Below are 23162 nucleotides of genomic sequence, written 5' to 3'. Positions count from 1 at the left end.
ATTTGAGAGAAGAAATATGAAAACAACAAGGAACCAATAAAATATTGTTTAGTTATTTTTTCACTGGTTTGAAAGGCTACCAGTCAAAGTCTACTCAAGTTTAGCCTCTTTTCAGAATATATATCAGTTTTTGGAAATCATTTGAGGTCATGTTTCTCAAAGACTATTCTAGGAGGTTATTTCCATGGGATGCAAATACATGTTAAGGGTTTTGTGGTTGAACATGTTTGGGAAGCACAGTTAAACACAGATTACAGAGAGCCTTCTGTTGGTTAATGTACACTTGCCAAGGCTAGGAAGCCCTGTTTACCAGAATCCTTTGAACTTGGACCCTTTATACTTAAAGAATCACTAAAGAGATAAGCAGCTTCCAAAACCAACAGAACTCTGTGTCCCAAATTCAAAACATTCAAATCTGAACTAACAAAGAGATTATTGTTTCCTAGAAACACCCTGTTACCTCTTTGCTGATAAGAAAACTTACTGATTAATATTTTACTGTGTAAATACTGCGGCCTCTTTCATCTATATCTTAGCAGAACCCTTTCTAAATAACCTTTTGTAATTTGCTGACTTATGATTACAAAGTCCAACCTCACCTCTGCTGCTGAGAGCTGAGTGTCTCCTGCCAGCTGACTCTGAGGCAGGGATTTGATGGGATTCATATGCACAGAAGGCTTCATTGATGGCTCAGTGGTTAAGAATCTACCTGCAATGCAAGAGAAGTGGGATACATGAGTTTGACCCCTGGGTCAGGAAGATCCCCTGCAGGATGAAATGGCAACCCACTCCAGTATTCTTGCCTGGAAAATCCCATGGACCTAGGAGCCTGGTGGGCTACAGTCCATGGGGCTGCAAAAGGTCAGACTTGACTGAGCACACATGTAGTGTCAATGTCAATATGCACAAGAAATCCTGGTTCTGCTGTGATGAGAAACTGGAGTGTGGAGTCTCCAACTTTCGGGTGAAAAATGACCCCCTTAATCCTCTGTAATATGTCTTACAAATGGCAACATCTTAAAAAAAAAATCTGACGGTGCAGTAGGTTTTTCGACACTAAAAAGGACCACAGACCTACTAGAGAAATGCCATTTGATTCCAATGATACACCTTTTTAAATGGGAAAAATCAATGCCAGAATATTCTCTACCCAAAGAAGACAGAAGCTGGCATCTCTGTGGGGGAGTAGTTATCACTTTAGAGGAACCGTAAGGTAAGAACTTTCTTCAGTTTGCTTGCGCTTTTCCAAAAGAAAATTGATATCCTCATGACTTAAAAGAGAAAGTAAGCCTGGAGCTTAAAGGATGAAATCATTATCTTTGACAGGTAAAAATATCCAAACTGAGACATGCCCAAATAAGAATTTCTGAGCTGGGAAAGAAAATACTTGTCTCTGGAGAATTCTGGGAAGAATTTTTTTATATATCTTCCCAAAAGTTCTGCCACTGTATAATACCATGCAATAAAAATGAGCTCAATTGTGTACTGCACAGCCTCACTAAAGAATGTGGAGTAAAGACTGTCACGGCTTGTAGGCCAGTAATACTTACAGGTCTCCATAGACCTGCGAGGGAAGCCCCTATTTATTTATTTGAAAGTTAGCCACTTAGTCATGTCTGACTCTTTGTGACCCCATAGACTGTAGCCCATCAGGCTCCTTTGTCCATGGGATTCTCCAGGCAAGAATACTGGAGTGGGTTGCCATTTCCTTCTCCAGGGGATCTTCCCAAGCCAGGGATCAAACTCAGGTCTCCCAAATTGCAGGCAGACTCTTTACCAACTGAGCTGCCAGAAAAGCCATTTATTTATTTATGATTATTAATTAATTTAAATTTATTTTATTGAAGTATAGATGGTTTACAATGCTATGTTGGGAAGCCCCCAATTTTGAACACTATTTAGCAAACTGATTATCTTGTTTAATGAATTTTTTCATTCTACTAGTCACTTTTTCATTTTCTTGTTGTGAAAAATGATGAAATACCATGCAAACTCCAGAATCCTTTGATAACTATCATTCAAAGTCTTCTCTCTTTTAGGAAATAGGACAGTGATATGATGAGCTAGAAGTTAGTAAGGGGATACAGTTGGTTCATTTGAGAATATTTAGCTTAGAATATCCTACAGCAAAATATTTAATAATAATTAGGAATTTCTTACAGCAAAAATTTCAGGAAATAACATTTTTATTTATGGGACAGTGTTACCCCCTACATCTCTTCTCCAACCTGAGCAGCATCCTCACAGATGAAAGGTCAGTCTGGATGCTGGCAACACTTCCCTGGTGGCACAGTGGACAAGAATCTGGCTGCCAATGCAGGGGACATGGGTTTGATCACTGCTCTGGGAATATCCCACATGCCATGGAGCAACTAACCCTGTGAGCCACAACTACTGAGCCTGTGTTCTAGAGCATGCGAGAAGCAATTGCTGAGCCCACTCGTCACATTTACTGAAGCCCGTGTGCCCTACAAACTGTGCTCCACAATAAGAGAAGCCACTCAAAGCAATGAAAACCCAGTGCAGCATGAATAAATAAATAAATAAAGATTAGAAAGCTATTTATAAAAATAATGTACACATGTAAAAGATACATTGTTAAATTAGAACACATCCCAGGCTACCTCTTCCCTCCCTTTGCTGGACTAAGAATTCATGTTCATTTCATGATCTCAGCATTAATGCATCCTCCATCAGGAGCTTTCTTTACACTGAGCTCTGAGAAACAGTCAAAAGGAGAACTGAAAAGCAAAGGAGAAAAGGAAAGATATAAGCATCTAAATGCAGAGTTCCAAAGAAGAGCAAGGAGAGATAAGAAAGCCTTCCTTAGTGATCAGTGCAAAGAAATAGAGGAAAACAACAGAATGGGAAAGACTAGAGATGTCTTCAAGAAAATTAGAGATACCAAGGGAAAATTTCATGCAAAGATAGGCTCCATAAAGGACAGAAATAGTATGGACCTAAAAGAAGCAGCAGATATTAAGAAGAGGTGGCAAGAATACACAGAAGAACTGTACAAAAAAGAGCTTCACAACCCAGATAATCATGATGGTGTGATCACTCATCTAGAGCCAGACATCCTGGAATGTGAAGTCAAGTGGGCCTTAGAAAGCATCACTACGAACAAAGCTAGTGGAGGTGATGGAATTCCAGTGGAGCTATTTCAAATCCTGAAAGATGATGCTGTCAAAGTGCTGCACTCAATATACCAGCAAATACGGAAAACTCAGCAGTGGCCATAGGACTGGAAAAGGTCACTTTTCATTCCAATCCCAAAGAAAGGCAATGCCAAAGAATGCTCAAACTACTGAACAATTGCACTCATCTCACAGGCTAGTAAAGTAATGCTCAAAATTCTTCAAGCCAGATTTCAGCAAAATGTGAACCGTGAACTTCCAGATGTTCAAGCTGGTTTTAGAAAAGGCAGAGGAACCAGATATCAAATTGCCAACATCCGCTGGATCGTGGAAAAAGCAAGCGAATTTCAGAAAAACATCTATTTCTACTTTATTGACTATGCCAAAGCCTTTGACTGTGTGGATCACAATAAACTGTGGAACATTCTGAAAGAGATGGGAATACCGGAGCACCTGACCTGCCTCTTGAGAAATCTGTATGCAGGTCAGGAAGCAACAGTTAGAACTGGACATGGAACAACAGACTTGTTCCAAATACGAAGAGGAGTACGTCAAGGCTGTATATTGTCACCCTGCTCATTTAACTTATATGCAGAGTACATCATGAGAAATGCTGGACTGGAAAAAGCACAAGCTGGAATCAAGATTGCTGGGAGAAATATCAATAACCTCAGATATGCAGATGACACTACCCTTATGGCAGAAAGTGAAGTGGAACTAAAGAGCCTCTTGATGAAAGTGAAAGAAGAGAGTGAAAAAGTTGACTTAAAGCTCAACATTCAGAAATGGAGATCATGGCATCTGGCCCCATCACTTCATGAGAAATAGATGAAGAAACAGTGGAAACAGAGTCAGACTTTATTTTTTGGGGCTCCAAAATCACTGCAGATGGTGATTGCAGCCATGAAATTAAAAGACGCTTACTCCTCGGAAGGAAAGTTATGACCAACATACATAGCATATTCAAAAGCAGAGACATTACTTTGCCAACAAATGTCCATCTAGTCAAGGCTATGGATTTTCCTGTGGTCATGTATGTATGTGAGAGTTGGACTGTGAAGAAAGCTGAGCACCAAAGAATTGATGCCTTTGAACTGTGGTGTTGGAGAAGACTCTTGAGAGTCCCTTGGACTGCAAGGAGATCCAACCAGTCCATTCTAAAGGAGATCAGCCCTGGGATTTCTTTGGAAGGGGTGATTCTAAAGCTGAAACTCCAGTACTTTGGCCACCTCATGCGAAGAGTTGACTCATCGGAAAAGACTCTGATGCTGGGAGGGATTGGGGGCAGGAGGAGAAGGGGACGACAGAGGATGAGATGGCTGGATGGCATCACTGACTCGATGGACATGAGCTTGAGTGAACTCCGGGAGATGGTAATAGACAGGGAGGCCTGGCGTGCTGCGATTCATGGGGTCGCAACAAGTCAGACACGACTGAGCAACTGTACTGAACTGAACTGAGAAAGATGTGCCAGGTAAGTTGATTTCCTGATTCTGATCCTGGAACATCTGATGACACAGACAAAAGTTCTCTGAAATATTCTCAGCTTGACAGCTATAGGAAAGGGTATTCTATTGATATGTTATCTCCGAGGGCAGGACTTAGGTCTCAAATTTCAGGACTCGCTGTTTGATTCTGTTAGAAGACATTCTGGGAGAATTTGTTACCCTCTCAGGCATCTCCACTCCTCAAGTCAGTGGTTTCTTTCCATGGCACCAGTTCGAGTATGCTTTGAGTCATAGCCTGGAATCCCTCATTGTCTCTTCCCCCATGTCTTCTCCCATTTAGTTCATGCATTAGGTCCTTTATCATACAGTTTTTGAGAATTTGTTATGTTCTCTAGTACTGTATCAGTCTAAGAGAAAAACTAAAAATTAGGGAAAAATATCACAGAAAATGGAACAAAGACTTTGATCACAATGAATCAGAACAACTGCAGATGTTTCAGGCTCATCCCCATGCCCGATCAAAGTTCATTTAGCTTTGGTTCTGACCATTGGTACTTGATCATTGGCTTCCTACATAGTATGTTAACCCTTCATATATTGAAATAGTCTTTTTATATGATTAATTTCTTCAGAGGTGCTGCTAATTATCAGTATTTTCTGCATTTCAAAGAAAATTAACACCTAAAAGCTTTCTCTTAAAGATCAGGAGATAGGACTTATTTTATACATCCTTCTAGTTTTATAAACCCCAATATTAAAAAACAGAAAATATTGAGCTCTTTGGCACTGAAATAAGTAATGCTGTTTAGTTTGTTCTTTATTTCCCATGCTTCCTTACTAGAATATTGTAAAACACCCTAGAGGACCTTTTTGCAAACTGGACTGCATGATACCACCTTAAAGCATGAATTATATTTTACAGATTAGTGCATGACGCTGCCATTTGCCTAAATCTCTACGGGTGTACAACACTACTCCCAATAATAGATTTAACCCTTAGAAATATATTTATTAGAGAAGAAACACTGATAGATTTTGCTATTTCAGTTTTGAGAGTCATATTCATTTCTTATTCCAAACCCTTATAGACTAGCAAATTAATTAATTCAAGTACATTATTTGTTGACTTACATATGAATTTACAAAGCATGAGATATCACTCATGAGGATTTAAACATCTAACAGATTACTATATTTTGTTTTCAGGATCAGCTGGAATGTTAATATACTTATAAAGCACAGTGAAACACATATATATTCTTTGACTCACTATTTCTTTGAGGGAATAGCTAAAAGTTTGTATTTATTTTCAAATGGATTTTAAATATTGTCTCTTAATTCTGCTACATTTTACTGGATAACTCTAAGCTTCTCTCTGTGGCACACAGGCTCAGTAGTTTCAGCATTTGGGCTTATTTTCCCCACAGCATGTGGGATCTTAGTTCCTTGACAAGGCATCAAACCCACATCTCCTTCATTTGAAGGCAGATTCTCAACCACTGGTCAACCAGGAAAGTTCCTGTTAGTGTTCTTTATTGGAGTCTGGATATGAGTGCTTTGTTGTATACTTATGCTGAGAATATTTTCTCTCAGATTGAACTTTGTTTTTCATCTTTGTGAGGAGTATCATTGGATAAGCAGCAGTTTTTACTTTGATAAATCCAGTTTATATATAAATATATATATATATGTACTTCATTTATCTTCAGTATTTTTGATCATCTCTAAGAAATCATTGCCTACCTCAAGATTGTGGAAACGTTCTGCTTTCCTCTTGTAAGTTTTACAGGTTTAGTTTTTAATTTAATTATCATTATCAGTGCTCATCTGAACATTTTTTGGGGGTATGGATTTTAACCCTGTATTTTGAAATTTATTAAATACATCACTTTTATAACTTTTAAATATTCCTGATGAGTTGCCCCTGCTATCACAATGTTTGGTAATACTTCTTTCTTGAAATGTCTTGTTTGATGTTTCTATAATCATATTCTCTCCCATTGTTTGAATGGCTTATATTCTTGTCTTTTTATTTTCAAGCCGTGTTTTTATATGTGGTATACTTGACTCTTAGCTTTTTATTTAGTCTGACAATTTTTGTCTTTTAATTATTTAGTCTATTTGCATTTAATGTAACTATTGACATGATTCCATTTAAGCCTATAGTCTTGCTATTTGTTTTCCTGTTGTTCCATTGTTTCCTTGATTTTTCTTTTCCTATTATCTGCTTCCTTTTTCATTACTCAAATATTGTTTTATTATTTCATTTAAATTTTTATATCAGATTTTTAATTATATGTGTTTGTTCTCATTTTTTTAATAGATTGCTCTGGGACATAAAATCAAGTTTAATTGGACTTAATATGTGCCACCTTATGTAAAATAAAAGAACCTTAAAGATATAATTTTTTCTACCCCCTTTATCTTGTAATTTGCTTCTACAAATAGAGAATCTACAATATAATATTATTTTTGCTGCAAAAAAATTCAGTGTTTTTAAAGAAATAGAGAAAAATAGGCAAGCTTTTATATTTGCCCAAACACTTACTAGTTTCAGTGTTCTTTATCTCTTTGTATCATCTTCAGTTTCCATTTGTTATCATTTCTATTCGGCTTGAAAAATTTCTTTCAGAAGTCTTTAGAGCTCTGACCTGCCTGCTGCTGCCTCTGAGTTTTTATTTTTTTGAAAAATCTCTCTCTCTCTCTCTTTTTTTTTTTTTTTTAATTTTAAGACCAGTGGGATGCTATTGGAGGGATTTAAGCAGGGCAGTAAAACCATCATTTAATTTTTCTAAAGATACACATCACAAGGATAGTTTGTTGAGCACAAGTTGGAGACGGGCCAACAAGATGCACCAGGTTAGGTTACAATTAGAGCAGGCTAAGCAAGGACAGGGGGAGAAGTGGGAGAGCTGGATTCACAGGCTTTTAATTATGATGTGGGCATATTTACTGTCCTGAGCAAAAGACACAGACATTCTGATCTCAAACTAACTCTAAGCCCACTGTGAATTATCAAATTGACATCCTGATTTATCAGCATATTTTACATTTTAGGGACTTAAGTTTTAATCACATGTGAGTAAATAGACAAAAATCAAGTGCTCTGCGCAATTAAAGATCCAAATCAGGAACCATAGTCTAAATTTATTCATCTTTTTGACTTTGACTACAATAAATAAGTTTAAGCAAGCCCTCTATAAACTATAGTATAGGAACACTTATACCTTGAATAAAAATGCATCATTCTCTTATGTGTCTATTGTCTAACAATGGGGTCCAAGACAGATAATAATTATTGTTCAATTTTTATAATAGCTGACATCAATGTAAGAAATATTTTTCCTCTGGTAATTACCAGATATTACCATTACTATTCATATATAAATTTAGTGAGTCATATGAGTAGCATGAGTGTTAACTATAACAAAAAAAATAGAAAATTTAAAGCATGTCTTTTTCATTTCTTTATTACCTTCAGAATGGGGTGAGATAGTCAGAGAGTGAAAGTACAATAATTTTTTATAAAGAACCCTTTTGTCAAGGAAGCTCCCATACCATAAATCTCAACTGTGGCTGATAATACATCTAGAAAGTTTTTGGGAAAGTGTAGAGGCAACCCACCCCAGTACTCTTGCCTGGAAAATCCTATGGGCAGAGGAGCCTGGTAGGCTGCAGTCCATGGTTTAGCTAAGGACACGACTGAGCGACTTTGCTTTCACTTTTCACTTTCATGCATTGGAGAAGGAATTGGAGGCAACCCACTCCAGTGTTCTTGCCTGGAGAACCCCAGGGACAGGGGGAGCCTGGTGGGCTGCCGTCTATGGGGTTGCACAGAGTCGGACACGACTGAAGCAACTTAGCAGCAGCCGCGGCAGAGATAATTAGTTACCTTAACTAGGGGATGCTAACAATATTTTAGCAAATGAATAACAGGAACCTGAAACATCCTGAAATGCACTGGGCCATCCCACACAATAATTATACTACCCCAAATGCCAATAGAGCCCATGTTGCCATGTAGCTTGGGGGTAATGCTGATCTCTTCTTTGAAACCTCCACTGTTCAGTTCAGTCGCTCAGTCATGTCCGACTCTTTGCAACCCCGTGAATCGCAGCATGCCAGGCCTCCCTGTCCATCATCAACTCCCGGACTTCACTCAGATTCACGTTCATCGAGTCAGTAATGCCATCCAGCCATCTCATCCTCTGTCATGCCCTTCTCCTCCTGCCCCCAATCCCTCCCAGCATCAGAGTCTTTTCCAATGAGTCAACTCTTCACATGAGGTGGCCAAAGTACTGGAGCTTCAGCTTTAGCATCATTCCCTCCAAAGAAATCCCAGGGCTGATCTCCTTCAGAATGGACTGGTTGGATCTCCTTGCAGTCCAAGAGACTCCCAGGAGTCTTCTCCAACACCACAGTTCAAAAGCATCAATTCTTCAGCGCTCAGCCTTCTTCACAGTCCAACTCTCACATCCATACATGACCACAGGAAAAACTATAGCCTTGACTAGACGGACCTTAGTCGGCAAAGTAATGTCTCTGCTTTTGAATATGCTATGTATGTTGGTCATAACTTTTCTTCCAAGGAGTAAGCGTCTTTTAATTTTATGACTGCAATCACCATCTGCAGTGATTTTGGAGCCCCCCAAAATAAAATTTGACACTGTTTCCTCTGTTTCCCCATCTATTTTTGCCATGAAGTGATGGGACCAGATGACATGATCTTAGTTTTCTGAATGTTGAGCTTTAGGCCAACTTTTTCACTCTCCACTTTCACTTTCATCAAGAAGCTTTTTAGTTCCTCTTCACTTTCTGCCATAAGGGTAGTGTCATCTGCATATCTGAGGTTATTGATATTTCTCCCAGCAATCTTGACTCCAGCATGTGTTTCTTCCAGGCCAGAGTTTGTCTTGATGTACTCTGCATATAAGTTAAATGAGCAGGGTGACAATATACAGCCTTGATGTACTCCTTTTCCTATTTGTAACCAGTCTGTTGTTCCATGTCTAGTTCTAACTGTTGCTTCCTGACCTGCATACAGATTTCTCAAGAGGCAGGTCAGGTGCTCTGGTATTCCCATCTCTTTCAGAATGTTCCACAGTTTATTGTGATCTACACAGTCAAAGGCTTTGGCATAGTCAATAAGCAGAAATAGATGTTTTTCTGGAATTCGCTTGCTTTTTCGATGATCCAGCAGATGTTGGTAATTTGATATCTGGTTCCTCTGCCTTTTCTAAAACCAGCTTGAACATCAGGGAGTTCACTGTTCACATACTGCTGAAGCCTGGCTTGGTGAATTTTGATAATTACTTTACTAGCATGTGAGATGAGTGCAATTATGTGGTAGTTTGAGCATTCTTTGGCATTGCCTTTCTTTGGGATTGGAATGAAAACGGACCTTTTCCAGTCCTGTGGCCACTGCTGAGTTTTTCAAATTTGCTGGCATATTGAGTGCAGCACTTTCACAGCATCATCTTTTAGGATTTGAAATAGCTCCACTGGAATTCCATCACCTCCACTAGCTTTGTTCGCAGTGATGCTTTCCAAGGTCCACTTGACTTCACATTCTAGGATGTCTGGCTCTAGATTAGTGATCATACCATCATGATTATCATGGTCATGAAGCTCTTTTTTGTACAGTTCTTCTGTGTATTCTTGCCACCTCTTCTTAATATCTTCTGCTTCTGTTATGTCCATACCATTTCTGTTCTTTATGGAGCCCATCTTTGCATGAAATGTTCCCTTGGTATCTCTAAATTTCTTGAAGAGATCTCTATTCTTTCCAATTCTGTTCTTTTCCTATATTTCTTTGCATTTATCACTCAAAAAGTCTTTCTTATCTCTTCTTCCTATTCTCTGGAACTCTGCATTCAGATGCTTATATCTTTCCTTTTCTCCTTTGCTTTTAACCTCTCTTCTTTTCACAGCTATTTGTAAGGCCTCCCCAGACAGCCATTTTGCTGTTTTGCATTTCTTTTCCATGTGGATGGTCTTGATCCCTGTCTCCTGTACAATGTCATGAACCTCATTCCATAGTTCATCAGGCACTCTATCTATCAGATCTAGGCCCTTAAATCTATTTCTCACTTCCACTGTATAATCATAAGGGATTTGATTTAGGTCATACCTGAATGGTCTAGCCGTTTTCCCTACTTTCTTCAATTTGAGTCTGAATTTGGTAAGAAGGAGTTCATGATCTGAGCCACTTGCAGCTCCTGGTCTTGTTTTTGTTGACTGTATAGAGCTTCTCCATCTTTGGCTGCAAAGAACATAATCAATCTGATTTCTGTGTTGACCATCTGGTGATGTCCATGTGTAGAGTCTTCTCTTGTGTTGTTGGAAGAGGGCGTTTGCTATGACCAGTGCGTTCTCATGGCAAAACTCTATTAGTCTTTTCCCTGCTTCATTCCGCATTCCAAGGCCAAATTTGCCTGTTACTCCAGGTGTTTCTTGACTTCCTACTTTTGCATTCCAGTCCCCTATAATGAAAAAGACATCTTCTTTGGACTGTAGTCAGCATTATATTTTATACTATAGTTATTGGTTATTGTATTTTGTTTTATATTTTAAAAATTCAACAAAAGAGCTATTCAAAACATTTGGGTGATATGTTATAAAACATGCAGGGATTTATATTTCTGACCCAGTAAGGACATAGAGATTTCATTTTGGTTGGCCATTCAATAATTTCTGGTTAGAACCAATCTTCCCCACCACTCCATGCTCTGCTTAAAGTGAGTTATTTATCTTCTTTGTTAAGATGGCTTAGATCATTTTTATTTAAGCATGATACATGAATTAATGCTGGACTTAACCAACAGGCGGGTAAAGAATCTGCCTGCAATGAGGGAGACCTAGGTTTGATACCTGGGTTGGGATGATCCCCGGGAGAAGGGAAAAGCTATCCACTCCAGTAATCTGGCCTGAAGAATTCCATGGACTGTCTAGTCCATGGGGTTGCAAAGAGTCGACCTGACTAAGTGATTTTCACTTTCACTTTACCCAATAGAGCCAAGAGCACAGTAGAATTGCTGGAGTCCCTTTATTCTTATGGAATTGCTATGTAATAGGTTGTATGGCCTAATATTCCATTAGCCAAATTATTCTGTGTCTATATTCATTAAGTAAAAGAAAGAAGGTTTAATCTGCTCTGCTACTGTTCTCCATATTTTTCATGTACTAAAAATGTAAAATACCTCCAGATATTTTTTTCCAATTTATAAGTTTCCTTTACATGAGGGTTCAGTTCACTTCAGTCACTCAGTTGCTTACTCTTTGCGACCCCATGGACTGCAGCACACCAGGCTTCCCTGGCCATCACCAACTCCCAGGGTTTATGCAAACTCATGTCCATTGAGTCGGTGATGACATCCAACCAGCTCATCCTCTGTCGTCCCCTTCTCCTCCTGCCCTCAATCTTTCCCAGCATCAGGGTCTTTTCAAATGAGTCAGCTCTTCGCATCAGGTGGCCAAAATATTGGAGTTTCAGCTTCAATATCAGTCTTCCAATGAGGGTACATAGAAACATATGTGGGACTGTGTAGGTTTTTAAATAATTTGACTAATATACTCTTTTATTTTCATACCACAAAAAATATATATCCTTTTTATAATAATGGCAGAAAGCAGAGAGAAACTAAAGAGTCTTTTGATTAAGGTGAAAGAGGAGAGTAAAAAGCTGGCTTAAAAATAACATTAAAAAAAAAACTAGGATCATGGCGTCTAGTCCCATTACTTCATGGGAAATAGATGGGGAAAAAGTGGAAACAGCGGCTTATTTTATTTTCTTGAGCTACAAAATCACTGCAGGTGGTGATTGCCACCATGGATTTAAGAGACCCTTGCTCTTTGGAAGAAAAGCTATGATGAGCCTAGACAGTGTATTTAAAAGCAGAGACATAACTTTGCTGATCAAGGTCCTTATAGTCAAAGCTATAATTTTTCCAGTAGTCACTTATGGGTGTGAAAGTTGAATCGTAAAGAAGGCTGAATGCTGAAGAATTGATGCTTTTGAACTGTGGTGCTGGAGAAGACTCTTGAGAGTCCGTTGGACGGTAAGGAGATCCAACAAGTCAATCCTAAAGGAAATCAACCCTGAACATTCATTGGAAGGACTGATGCTGAAGCTGAAGCTCCAATACTCTGACCACCTGATGTGAAGAGTCGACTCATTGGAAAAGACCCTGATGCTGAGAAAGATTGAGGGCAGGAGGAGAAAGGGGTGACAGAGAATGAGATGCTTGGATGGCATTGCTGACTCAATGGATGTGAGTTTGAGGAAACTCTGGGAGATAGTAAAGGACAGGGAAGTCTGGAGTGATTCAGTCCATGGGGTTGCAAATAGTCAGACACAACTCAGCAACTGAAGAGCAACAATGGATGTTCTGCTTCATAATGGAGCTATACATACTAGTAAGAAAATTTCTGCTTATAAGAATTTAGAATTTAAAGGAGAAGACAGGCAGGTGAGTGCGATAAAGATTTGTGTTCTTGACAAGCATAGATTCAGTTCCTAAACAAGGTCCAGAAAGGAATTAGTCAGATTTACCATCAAAGTTGTGTATGTGTAGTGAGGGAGAGGAGATGCTTTGGGGAAATACCTCAGTGAGATGGTGACATGAGCTGGATCTTGAAATATGAGTGTATATTAATTAAGGAGGAAAAAGTAAAAGGAGGAAGAGGAAACAATTAGGCTTTTTTTTTTTTCCCTAGGAAGCAATGAGGCACTTTTGTGCCTCTGAAGCCCATTTCTCAACTCTCCATAGTGGTGGTAAGGAGACAGGGCTGGGGAGACAGGTTGACAAAGCCTTGTACACCGAGCTATGTCGTCTTAAACATATACCATCAGCTCACAGTTGTTCTACTATCAATAACACCACTTGGGAAATTATTAAAAATGCTCATTAGAAGGCCCATCTGAAATCTACTAATTCAGAAATTCTGGGAGTATGGCCCAACAATCTGTATTTCACCAAGCCTTCTAGGTGATTGAAACGTACTAAATTTTGAGAACCATTGGGCTAAGAGAAGCCCCTAAGTGGCACTGAGATGATGATAATATGTTTAAATCTGTATTTTATGAGATTCCCTAGTGGCTCAGATGGTAAAGCATCTGCCCGTAATGCAGGAGACCTGGGTTCGATTCCTGGGTCGGGAAGATCCCCTTGAGAAGGAAATGGCAACCCACTCTAGTATTCTTGCCTAGAAAATCCCATGGATGGAGGAGCCTGGTGGGCTACAGTCCATGGGGTCGCAAAGAGTTGAACACAACTGAGTGACTTCACTTTCACTTTTCAAGAGAAGCCCCTAAGTGGCATTGAGGTGGTGATAATATGTTCAAATCTGTATTTTTAAAAATGATTATGCTAGTGAAATTTGATTATAGGGAGATAAAATGAGCAGAGGGACTATTTATGAGTACATGTTGACCAGCACAAGACCATGAAGACATGCTGGTATGAGATATCAGAAAAGAAAAAGATAAATGGAGAAGTTCTGAGGGATGTCCAAGGAGGAAGAGTCAATGGGATCTTGAGCAGAAATATTAAGTAGGCTGTTGGGTATGTGAGCATGGAGCTCTAAAATGAGTCCTGGGCTGAAAATGGAGATGGGGAAGTCTTTAGCTATTTTAGGTGACTGACAGCATTATGAGTAGGACAGTGTGTTGGATAAAAAGAGAGGATAAGCCCTGTAATGCTTTAGGTTCTCTTATCGGCCAGGCAGAAAAGGAAGCACCTTCACAAGTATTCAGTGAGGTTAGAGGAGAACCAGGAGAGTGTGTGGTCCTCGACACCAAAAGGAGAGAGAATTCCCAGGAGGAAGGTACTAGTCACCAGTGCCAAATTATGAAAAGATGAAAGCCCAGGAGAAGGTTTTATTTTGATTTTAGGAAATCATTGGCAGCCTTGGTCAAGACTGTTTCTTCAGTGCAGAGAAGATAATTTTTCTTGAATCTTTGGTCCAGCAAGGACAGCAAACTTCCCATTGTAGACAAAGGTGCCAGTTTTATATATTTCTAAAGTCACTGAAGTGGGTAAGAGGCCAATGTTCAGCATTCATATGAAATTGCCAGTGGAACCAAGTAACACAGAGAAAGTTTCAGGTCTTGAGAAGAGAGGATATGATTTCTCCTAGATAGAAAAGAGTGAAGTGGAGGTACTGGAAAGGGAGATGAAGGGATGACTGAGACTTGCATCTTCACCAGGCAGTGCTAACATCCTAGCAGACTGAACATGAGACATCAGTCCTTGAGTCACAGGAGGAGATATGAGAGGTATCAGTAGTTGGGGCTTCAAGCTGGTAAGAGTTGAAAAAGCAGCCTCTGCATACATAGAGAAGGATGTTTCAAGGTGAAAGCAGGAATAATCACTTTTTAATTTGCTTGTCTTATTCCCAATGTGCAAAGGTAAGACTCTTATCACTTCTCTAACAAGCATTCAAAACCATGGGATAAAGATAACATAGGTCCACTAGTCTCTGACGTTGACTTCCACGGCTCAGGATGTTAGGTTTAAATTGAATCTGAAATGTTCACTCTAGTCCAAACCTGAAAGGCATGTGTGACTGGAAGAGTTGGATGGCCAGGAAGTTTGGGCTTTGCTGTACTTGTACCTTTGGCCCAAGATGGCTGAGGTCACTAACTGGAGTTAAACAGTGCCTGTATTTTTTTTTTTTTTTTAATGAACTATGAAAACGTATTGCACTTAAATTTTTGAAGTAAATATTCTGAAGAAAGAAACACCTCTCGATTGCAAAGGAAAACCATAATTTTCATTTTAGAGTGCCCTTTTAGCCTGTAATAGCTTGTACCTACTGCCCTCACTCCCAACCAGGGCAGAGATCAAGTTAATTAAAAACCTGAGATGAAATAAAATATCCAAAGATGGTTCTCTGGCTTCTTATTTTTAGGACTGGGTTAGAAAGAAACTTGTCCCTGGAGTTTGGGAGAATTAGTTCATGATACCCAATAGCACTGAACATTTAATTGGCTTCTGGTCTAATTCTGGGTGTCTGAGACAGATTCTATTTAATAATTTAGGCTCCATTATTTTAGAATTGAATTGAAATGACCTTTGAATATCTGGGGTATGTATTTCCTAGAAAATCCCCATATCTTAGAGCTTCAAATGTTCATTTTTGTCACACCATACCATTTGGCTCATGTTTGACAATAAAGCATATTTTTCATTTGTCATTTTCCCCTGCCATTTCTGTCTAACTAGCATAAGTGAAAATATACAAGTGCCAAGTTACACAGTCTATTCCTCTTCTTAAGAAATTACTTCTGTGGTGGAAAAATCATTCATTTAGTGCAAAGAGAATATCTGGATTATAGAGAAGTCTGGGGGAAAGAATCCAGAGGAAATTTTACCAACTTTTTATTTTGCCAAGAAATTAGTAACAAAGAGGATGTATTTGTAGAAAACAGTTTTGTAGACTTCTAAAATCATTCAAATGATTATGAGGCAAACGTGCATATGAAATGGCAATCTTAAATAGACATACCTCAGTTTTCAAGAGTGCATTTATTATCTGACTTGAAGTGCTTATACATAAAAGGTCTTTAGTTTATATTTGACATGTATATCATATTATAAGGCGAAAAATGGGCTCTACAGACAAATAAATGAAATGATTAATAAAATTACTAAGTGGCAGTACAATTGTTTCTTACCATTTGGTTTGATAGTATTCTTCCCCAAATTCAATTCAGCCAATAAACGCTGTGCTCACCTGGTGGCTCAGATGGTAAAGAATCTGCCTATAATGCAGGAGACTTGGGTTCAATCCCTGGGTCAGTAAGATCCGTGGGGTCGCAGAGAGTAGGACACAGCTGAGCAACTAACAATTTCACTTTCTTTTATACAATAGATTCTACACTTTATTATTGCAACTCTGGCTACAAACAAAACTGAATGGCCCCAGCCTTCAATATGTATGCAGCTTAATAAGAATGACAGACAGTAAGCAAGTAATTATAAGTATGACAGTTGTCATGAAAAACAAAAATACAATATAATGAATGGCATTGTAGACTATCCTGATTTGGGGACCAGGGCATTTTGGAGAAAAGCAAATTTAGACTTATACTTGAAGAATGCCCAAATGGGATAATTAGACTTGTCTTCAGTTTAGTTCAGTTCAGTCGCTCAGTCGTTTCCGACTCTTTGTGACCCCATGAATCACAGCACGCCAGGCCTCCCTGTCCATCACCAACTCCTGGAGTTTACCCAAACTCATGTCCTTCAAGTTGGTGATGCCATCCAGCCATCTCATCTGTCGTCCCCTTCTCCTGCCCCAATCCCTCCCAGCATCAGAGTCTTTTCCAATGAGTCAACTCTTTGCATGAAGTGGCCAAAGTGCTGGAGTTTCAGCTTCAGCATCAGTCCTTCCAATGAACACCCAGGACTGAGCTCCTTTAGAATGGACTGGTTGGATCTCCTTGCAGTCCAAGGGACTCTCAAGAGTCTTCAACACCAAAGTTCAAAAGCATCAATTCTTCGGTGCTCAGTTTTCTTCACAGTCCAACTCTCACATCCATACATGACTACTGGAAAAACCATAGCCTTGCCCAAATGGACCTTTGTTGGAAAAGTAAGGTCTCTGCTTTTCAATATGCTATATAGGTTGGTCATAACTTTCCTTCCAAGGAATAAGCGTCTTTTAATTTCATGGCTGCAATCACCATCTGCAGTGATTTTGGAGTCCCCCAAAATAAAGTCTGCCACTGTTTCCCCATCTATTTTCCATGAAGTGATGGGGCCGGATGCCATGCTCTTCGTTTTCTGAATGTTGAGCTTTAAGCCAACTTTTTCACTCTCCTCTTTCACTTTCATCAAGAGGCTTTTAGTTCCTCTTCTCTTTCTGCCAGAAGGGTTGTCTTAGGTATGTCTAAAACCAGTAGGTGAGGATGATGAATAGTGATAAGCCACAAATGATAAAGAGACCAGTGCGACTGGGACATAGAGTGCTAATCAGAGTGCTGAAAGATGAGGCTTTGAGAGTAGACAGGAGCCAAGTGTGAAGGACAGTATAAGCTGTGAGCAAGATTCGTGATTTCACCTAAGGCCTGGGGGAAGCAATTGGTGGGTTTTAAGTCATGGACATTTGTGATTATACCTGTATTACAAAGGGTCTGTAGATAACAGAACAGAAAAGGGTTGGAGAAGAACTGGAGAAAAAATTGCAGTACTGGCTTATATACCCTGCAGTGGTCCTGCAAGGGGAAATAAATAGCTACTTAGATGAGGGCAGTGGCAAGTGGGTATGTAGGTATGGGGACAGGTCTGAGAGATTACCAAACTGTAGAAGCAATAGTTTTGATTGATCATGAGTGTGTGTGTGTTGGGTAGCACCACTGAGAAAAAGGAAGGAACTTTTCCTAAGTTTATGACTTGAGAAACTAAGTGGAAGACAGTGATCTTTAGCAAATATTACAGAGTTTCTGATAGATTCCAGTGAGAATGAATTTGACTTTTATAGTATTGAATGACACAACCCATAAAAGAAAGCACATTTAAAATATGCATCATTGTATTATAAGCCCCTAAATATCCTCATGTACAATGTAGTACATAAGGAATATTACTCCCACACGATTTTTTTTCATGGATCAATTTATATAAATTAAAATTATTTTATTGAACTTTCCAGTTAATTTCAGAGTATTATATTATTGCAGTGAGATAAAAGGCCAACAACAGATACACAATTTTAAATATTGCTCAAATTATTTAAATTACACATTCCTCTAAATGAATCTTGGGACCCTCTCTCAAAGTCTCCTGTTTCTTTTTTCCTAGCACTTCTCTTCAGCCTCTAGTGAGCAGAAGGAGTAGCCCTCTTCTCTCTGATCACTTTGTTTTTTCTCTAGGATGCTTCCTTCCCCCAGGGATTGAACCGGGGTCTTCTACATTGCAGGTGGATTCTTTACCAACTGAGCTATCAGGGAAGCCTCTAGGAAGGTTAGCTTCTAACATCATCATCTTTTTCTCCCCAATGCCCTTCTCTTTTTCGTCCCCTTCCAAGTTAATGACCTTCCATGTGTTCAGGACCCTCATGATCTTTCCCCTGGAGGAACTTTTGTACCACAAACCACCCAACACATCCAAAGCAGAACCCAAGTCTCTGCTGCATTAGAATCAGTCCCCGCCCCCCCAACCCCCAAGCCTCTGACTCTTCCCTGAATTCCATTTAAATCCCTTGGAAGCCTTAAACTTCTCTTCTAATATAGTTAATGGAAGTGGGTAACATGAGTCGGGCACTTACTAACACTCTTTGCTCAGCGTTTCACAGACATGAAGTCATCTGTTTGCCCACCAACACCATGCAGCTGCTGCGGTGAGCAACCCTATTATACAGGGGAAGAAACTGAGGTTTGGAATGGGCACACAACCCATAGTGTCACACAGTTAACACATGAGAAAATACGAACATTAAACAGTGTCGTTCTCATCCACTCCTCTAAAACGCCTTTTGCCACTTGGCTGGTAAGTTATCGAGTCATACTAGTTTGTTTAGATATTTCAGATGAACTCGTCCTTCCCAGTGTCACTCCTAAAGTTCTGGGTCAGGTCTTTACACAACACCCAGGGATGAATATAAAAACCTTTCCACCTAGCCCACGCATCCTTTGCTTTGAGGCATTCGGTGTATTGATGTCTGAATAATTGTTTTAGATGATCACTTTTATAGCTACTTTCTTATATAAGTTTTTAAAAATAGCCATGCCCTAGGTAGGCCACACTTCACATAATCAAACAAGTCTTCTACCTGCATTTCTAGGCACAGTCCCCATCTATTAATAAAGTATTTATTCTGCAAATTGCTCTATGCTATAACTGCCTTCTCTCCAAATTCCACTCTGTTCACTGGCAGCTGCTGTCTAGATGGATATCTGATCCAAGGATAGCCCATCTACAGGCCTTTAAGGGAAGGAATGAATCCAAAGAATGTCATGGAACCACTTTCTCTCTCGAGATTTGACTGGCCACGTTAGACGAGTCATTGCAGAGGAAGTAGGGGAATCTTCATAAAAAGATTCATCAGAGAATGTGACCATGTTGTTATGAGGTGGAAGCATAATTAACTCATCGCTTTAGAGCCTTGGAGCCTGAACCACACTCTGATATGGGGATCTGGTTTCTGTGAAGCCAGGTCGACTGTGGTTTCTCTTCTCTGATGGTTCCTGTGTGTGTGTGTGTGTGTGTGTGTGTGTGGTTTGTTTTTTTTAAAGACCTTGTCCACCATTGCCTTTATTTCTGTGTTTACTGCTAGAAAAACAAATCCATGTTTGAAGAAATTGAGTAAAGAAGTGTTTATTTTTTCCCTAAAGGAGCCCAGCATAGGCTCTTTGCTTTTTATCACATTAAGTCACATAATAACTACTGACAGCTCTTATGTGCACCTCATATGTCAGGGACAGTGCTAAATTCAAATGCATTGTCTTGTTTAGTCCTCATAATCTTAAAAAAATTTTTTTTTCATCTTCATTAACAGATAAAGCAACTCAGGCACAGAGAAGTTTAGTAGTTGGTCCAAGGTCACTCACCTAATAAATGGCAGAGCTAGGATTTGAGCTCTGGTCTCTGTGATTCTATTACTCACATTGTTAGCATATTCTATAACTCCTCTATGTAGTTTTAAGGATTTCACAATTTCCTGACATAGAACTTTGTGCTCACTTGTTCTTCTGTTCTTATGAAAATGACATCCTTTTCACTGTCCCACTGAAAAATCAGTTTTATTTTATTCACTGCTTTTTTGTTTTGGGGGGCTTTTTTTGGGAGAGGTGCCATTTGCCCTTGCACTTACATGCTCTTCTAGGCTCATCTAATTAAATCCTAAATTTTCTTGAGTATTCTGCCTCAATCTTCTTTAAAATTTTCTAAATCCATACCACTTTTTCCACAAGATCACATGATTTTATACTGTTGAATCTCCATTCTATTGTTCAACACCACTTCAGGTAAGTAGGTCTTTTCTCCCCAGTTAGGTTAATTTGGTATCTGGAGTCACATATTTTCCTTTCTATTTCTATGAAAACACCTTTGCAGTTCTGAGGTCATTGTAGGCAGCACCGTATCAAATGCTGTTTGATTATAAGAGAGTAAGTATATTACATAATATGTATAAAGTATATTTTACACTTGGTTTTACCCTGATAGATTTGGGAATTATGAGTAATTTCAATGCACCTTTAAAGTGATTTTTGTCGCTTGACAATTAAATGACTGTTTCTTTGTTCTTGGTCGGAAATCCATGATTGTCATCTGATGAACACCCTCCTTTATTTTCAGCTCAGTGCAGAAATCTTCACTTCTGGCTCCTGGCTTATTGTAACTATATTGCTCTGGTCACTGTGATTCAGGAATGGAAAAACCCAGCCAAGGGAAATGAAATCAAGGAGAATTTCTGGAACCATTGAAAGAAAGGTGTGGCTCTTGTCTCCTTGATCTTTTTTTTTTTTAATGATTTTTTTTGATGTGGACCACTTTTAAAGTCTTTATTGAATTTGTTACAAAATTGCTTCAGTTTTATGTTTTGTTTTTTTGGCCCCAAGGCACATGGGGTCTTAACTCCCCGACCATGGATCGAACCCACAGTCCCTGCATTGGAAAGCAAAGTCTTAACCACTGGACCTCCAGGGAAGCGCCTGTCTCCTGGATCTTATGAGTAGTGAAGACTATGCAAGTCGAAAGCTATGGGAGGCCACAGGAAGAGCCTGAAAACAAACCTTAGAGAGGAGCCAGGTCCAGATGAATGTGTTCTTGGATCAAATGTAATAAAAACCTGCTCTAGTCACTTCTGATACCTGACTCAATAGAGTTCTTTTTTTCTCTTAAGTTAATTTATGCTGAGATTTGTGTCACATGTAATCATAAGAGATCTGACTCACCTTTTACCAAATAAGGAAGAGATTAAAATGTTCATTGCCTATTTCTTACAAAACAAAGTAAACTCGACATATTCCACTCACCCTGTAATATGTAGTCACTGCTTCCTCCAGTCTACCATAACCATAAAGTATAAAAAGGATCAAGTAGGGACTTCTCTGGCGGTCCAGTGGCTGAGACTCTGTGCTCCCAGCGCAGAGGCCTCGGGTTTGATCCCTGGTCAGGAAACTGGATCTCACATGCTACAACTAAGAGTGCATGCTGCAACTAAAGATCCTGTGTGCTTCAACAAAGATCCCATGTGCTGCAGCTAAGACTAGGTGCAGCCAAAATAAATAAATATTACCCAAATAGATTTAAAACATTAAAGGATGAAGTAAGGTCTATTAATAGGTATATACAAAAACCAAATCCTGATTCTGCTAATTGTACATTGTTAGGAGAGAGCAAATTAGCCAAGATACGATGCTAAGGCTCTCTCACCACACGTTTTGTAAATAACTATGTAACAGCTGAGATCACTTATAGCACTGCACAGGCACGTCCAAGGTACTTGCTAGGTCACAGGTTGTGTGCTGTGCCAGTATATGAGCTCCACCTAAAGGAAACGGGGGTATTATTGCTGTGTTACAGCTGTGTCCATTGGGTCAGCCATGAGAGGAGAGAATATAGTGTGGTCTACTGTTCCGTCTGCTGTGCCAGCCAGTAGAGAATAAATGTGCCTGCAGTTCCTGCAGCTCCTCAAGTCTCCTTCCAGCCTCTAAGCTCACGCCTTGCCTACTCTGGGTTCAGCGGACAGTGTGAAAAATGTGAACAGTGAGACAGCTGATGTCACGAACAGGATGAAGAGCAGTACAATTGGCGTCGTCTGCAGGATGCCCAGCAGGTAGAGGAGCCCGAGGCTCCACTGGATGGAGGAAGCCAGGGGCCACCATATGGCATGTGGTATTGTGTGGCTGTGATCCTCTCGGCTTGGCCTCCGGTGGAAGACTGGGAGGTGGTGGACGGTTCACTGGATAGCACTGAAAAGATGTTAGAGTCGGTGAGCTCCCGTTTGCCAAACAAGGCGGCACAGATTGCCTCTGGCACCATGGGGTGGATTTTCCTGACTGCCCTGAGGCGAATATGGATAATGCTCTCTGTGATGCCGCGTCAGTGCACAGTGTGCAGAGAAGCTTAGAAGAACTAGAGCAATGTATATTGACATTAGAGCAAGAACCCTGTAGCCCTGAAGGACCCAGCATCTCTGACAGCGAGGCAGTAAGTGATGGTGATGATGAAAGTTATGAGACCACATGTCCCTGTTTGGTAGCGAGGCCCGCTGTGTAGCAGAAAGTGAAGCATGAGCAGGCTATGGCCTGGGGTGGGGGGCATCCTCAAACAGTTTTGGTAAACACAAGGGGAACTTTTGGCAGCTTGGCTTTTACGACTCTGGGACACAGGGCCTTTCGCAGGCCTTTCCTGAAAGAAGTAGAGGGATGGCATGTGAGATGCCATTTTGAAAGTGTGAAGACCCCAAAGGGAGACTGAGCTGGCAGAGGCCCCATCCAGGTTACGTGGATGCAAATGTGGGCTGATTTATGGGGAAAGTGAAAAAAAAAAAAAAAAGAAAGTGAAAGTCACTCAGTCATGTCTGATTCTTTGCGATCTCATGGACTGCCCAGAGGCTTCTCTGTCCA

The 23162-nt window shown here is 39.8% G+C and overlaps 1 long non-coding RNA gene across 1 annotated transcript; it reads left to right on the top strand.

Moving 5' to 3' along the window:
- Positions 1-630: 630 nt before the first annotated feature.
- LOC121818560 (uncharacterized) lies at positions 631-21398 on the top strand. Its single transcript, XR_006058525.2, has 4 exons — positions 631-1213; positions 2202-4611; positions 20887-21021; positions 21150-21398. It is a non-coding gene; the product is annotated as an uncharacterized LOC121818560 (long non-coding RNA).
- The last annotated feature ends 1764 nt before the right edge of the window (positions 21399-23162 follow it).

This window comes from Ovis aries, chromosome 1 (genome assembly GCF_016772045.2).
Source record: "Ovis aries strain OAR_USU_Benz2616 breed Rambouillet chromosome 1, ARS-UI_Ramb_v3.0, whole genome shotgun sequence".
Classification (NCBI taxonomy): domain Eukaryota; kingdom Metazoa; phylum Chordata; class Mammalia; order Artiodactyla; family Bovidae; genus Ovis; species Ovis aries.
Note: the sequence above shows the minus strand (reverse complement) of the source record. Positions and strands in the feature narration are given on the sequence as shown.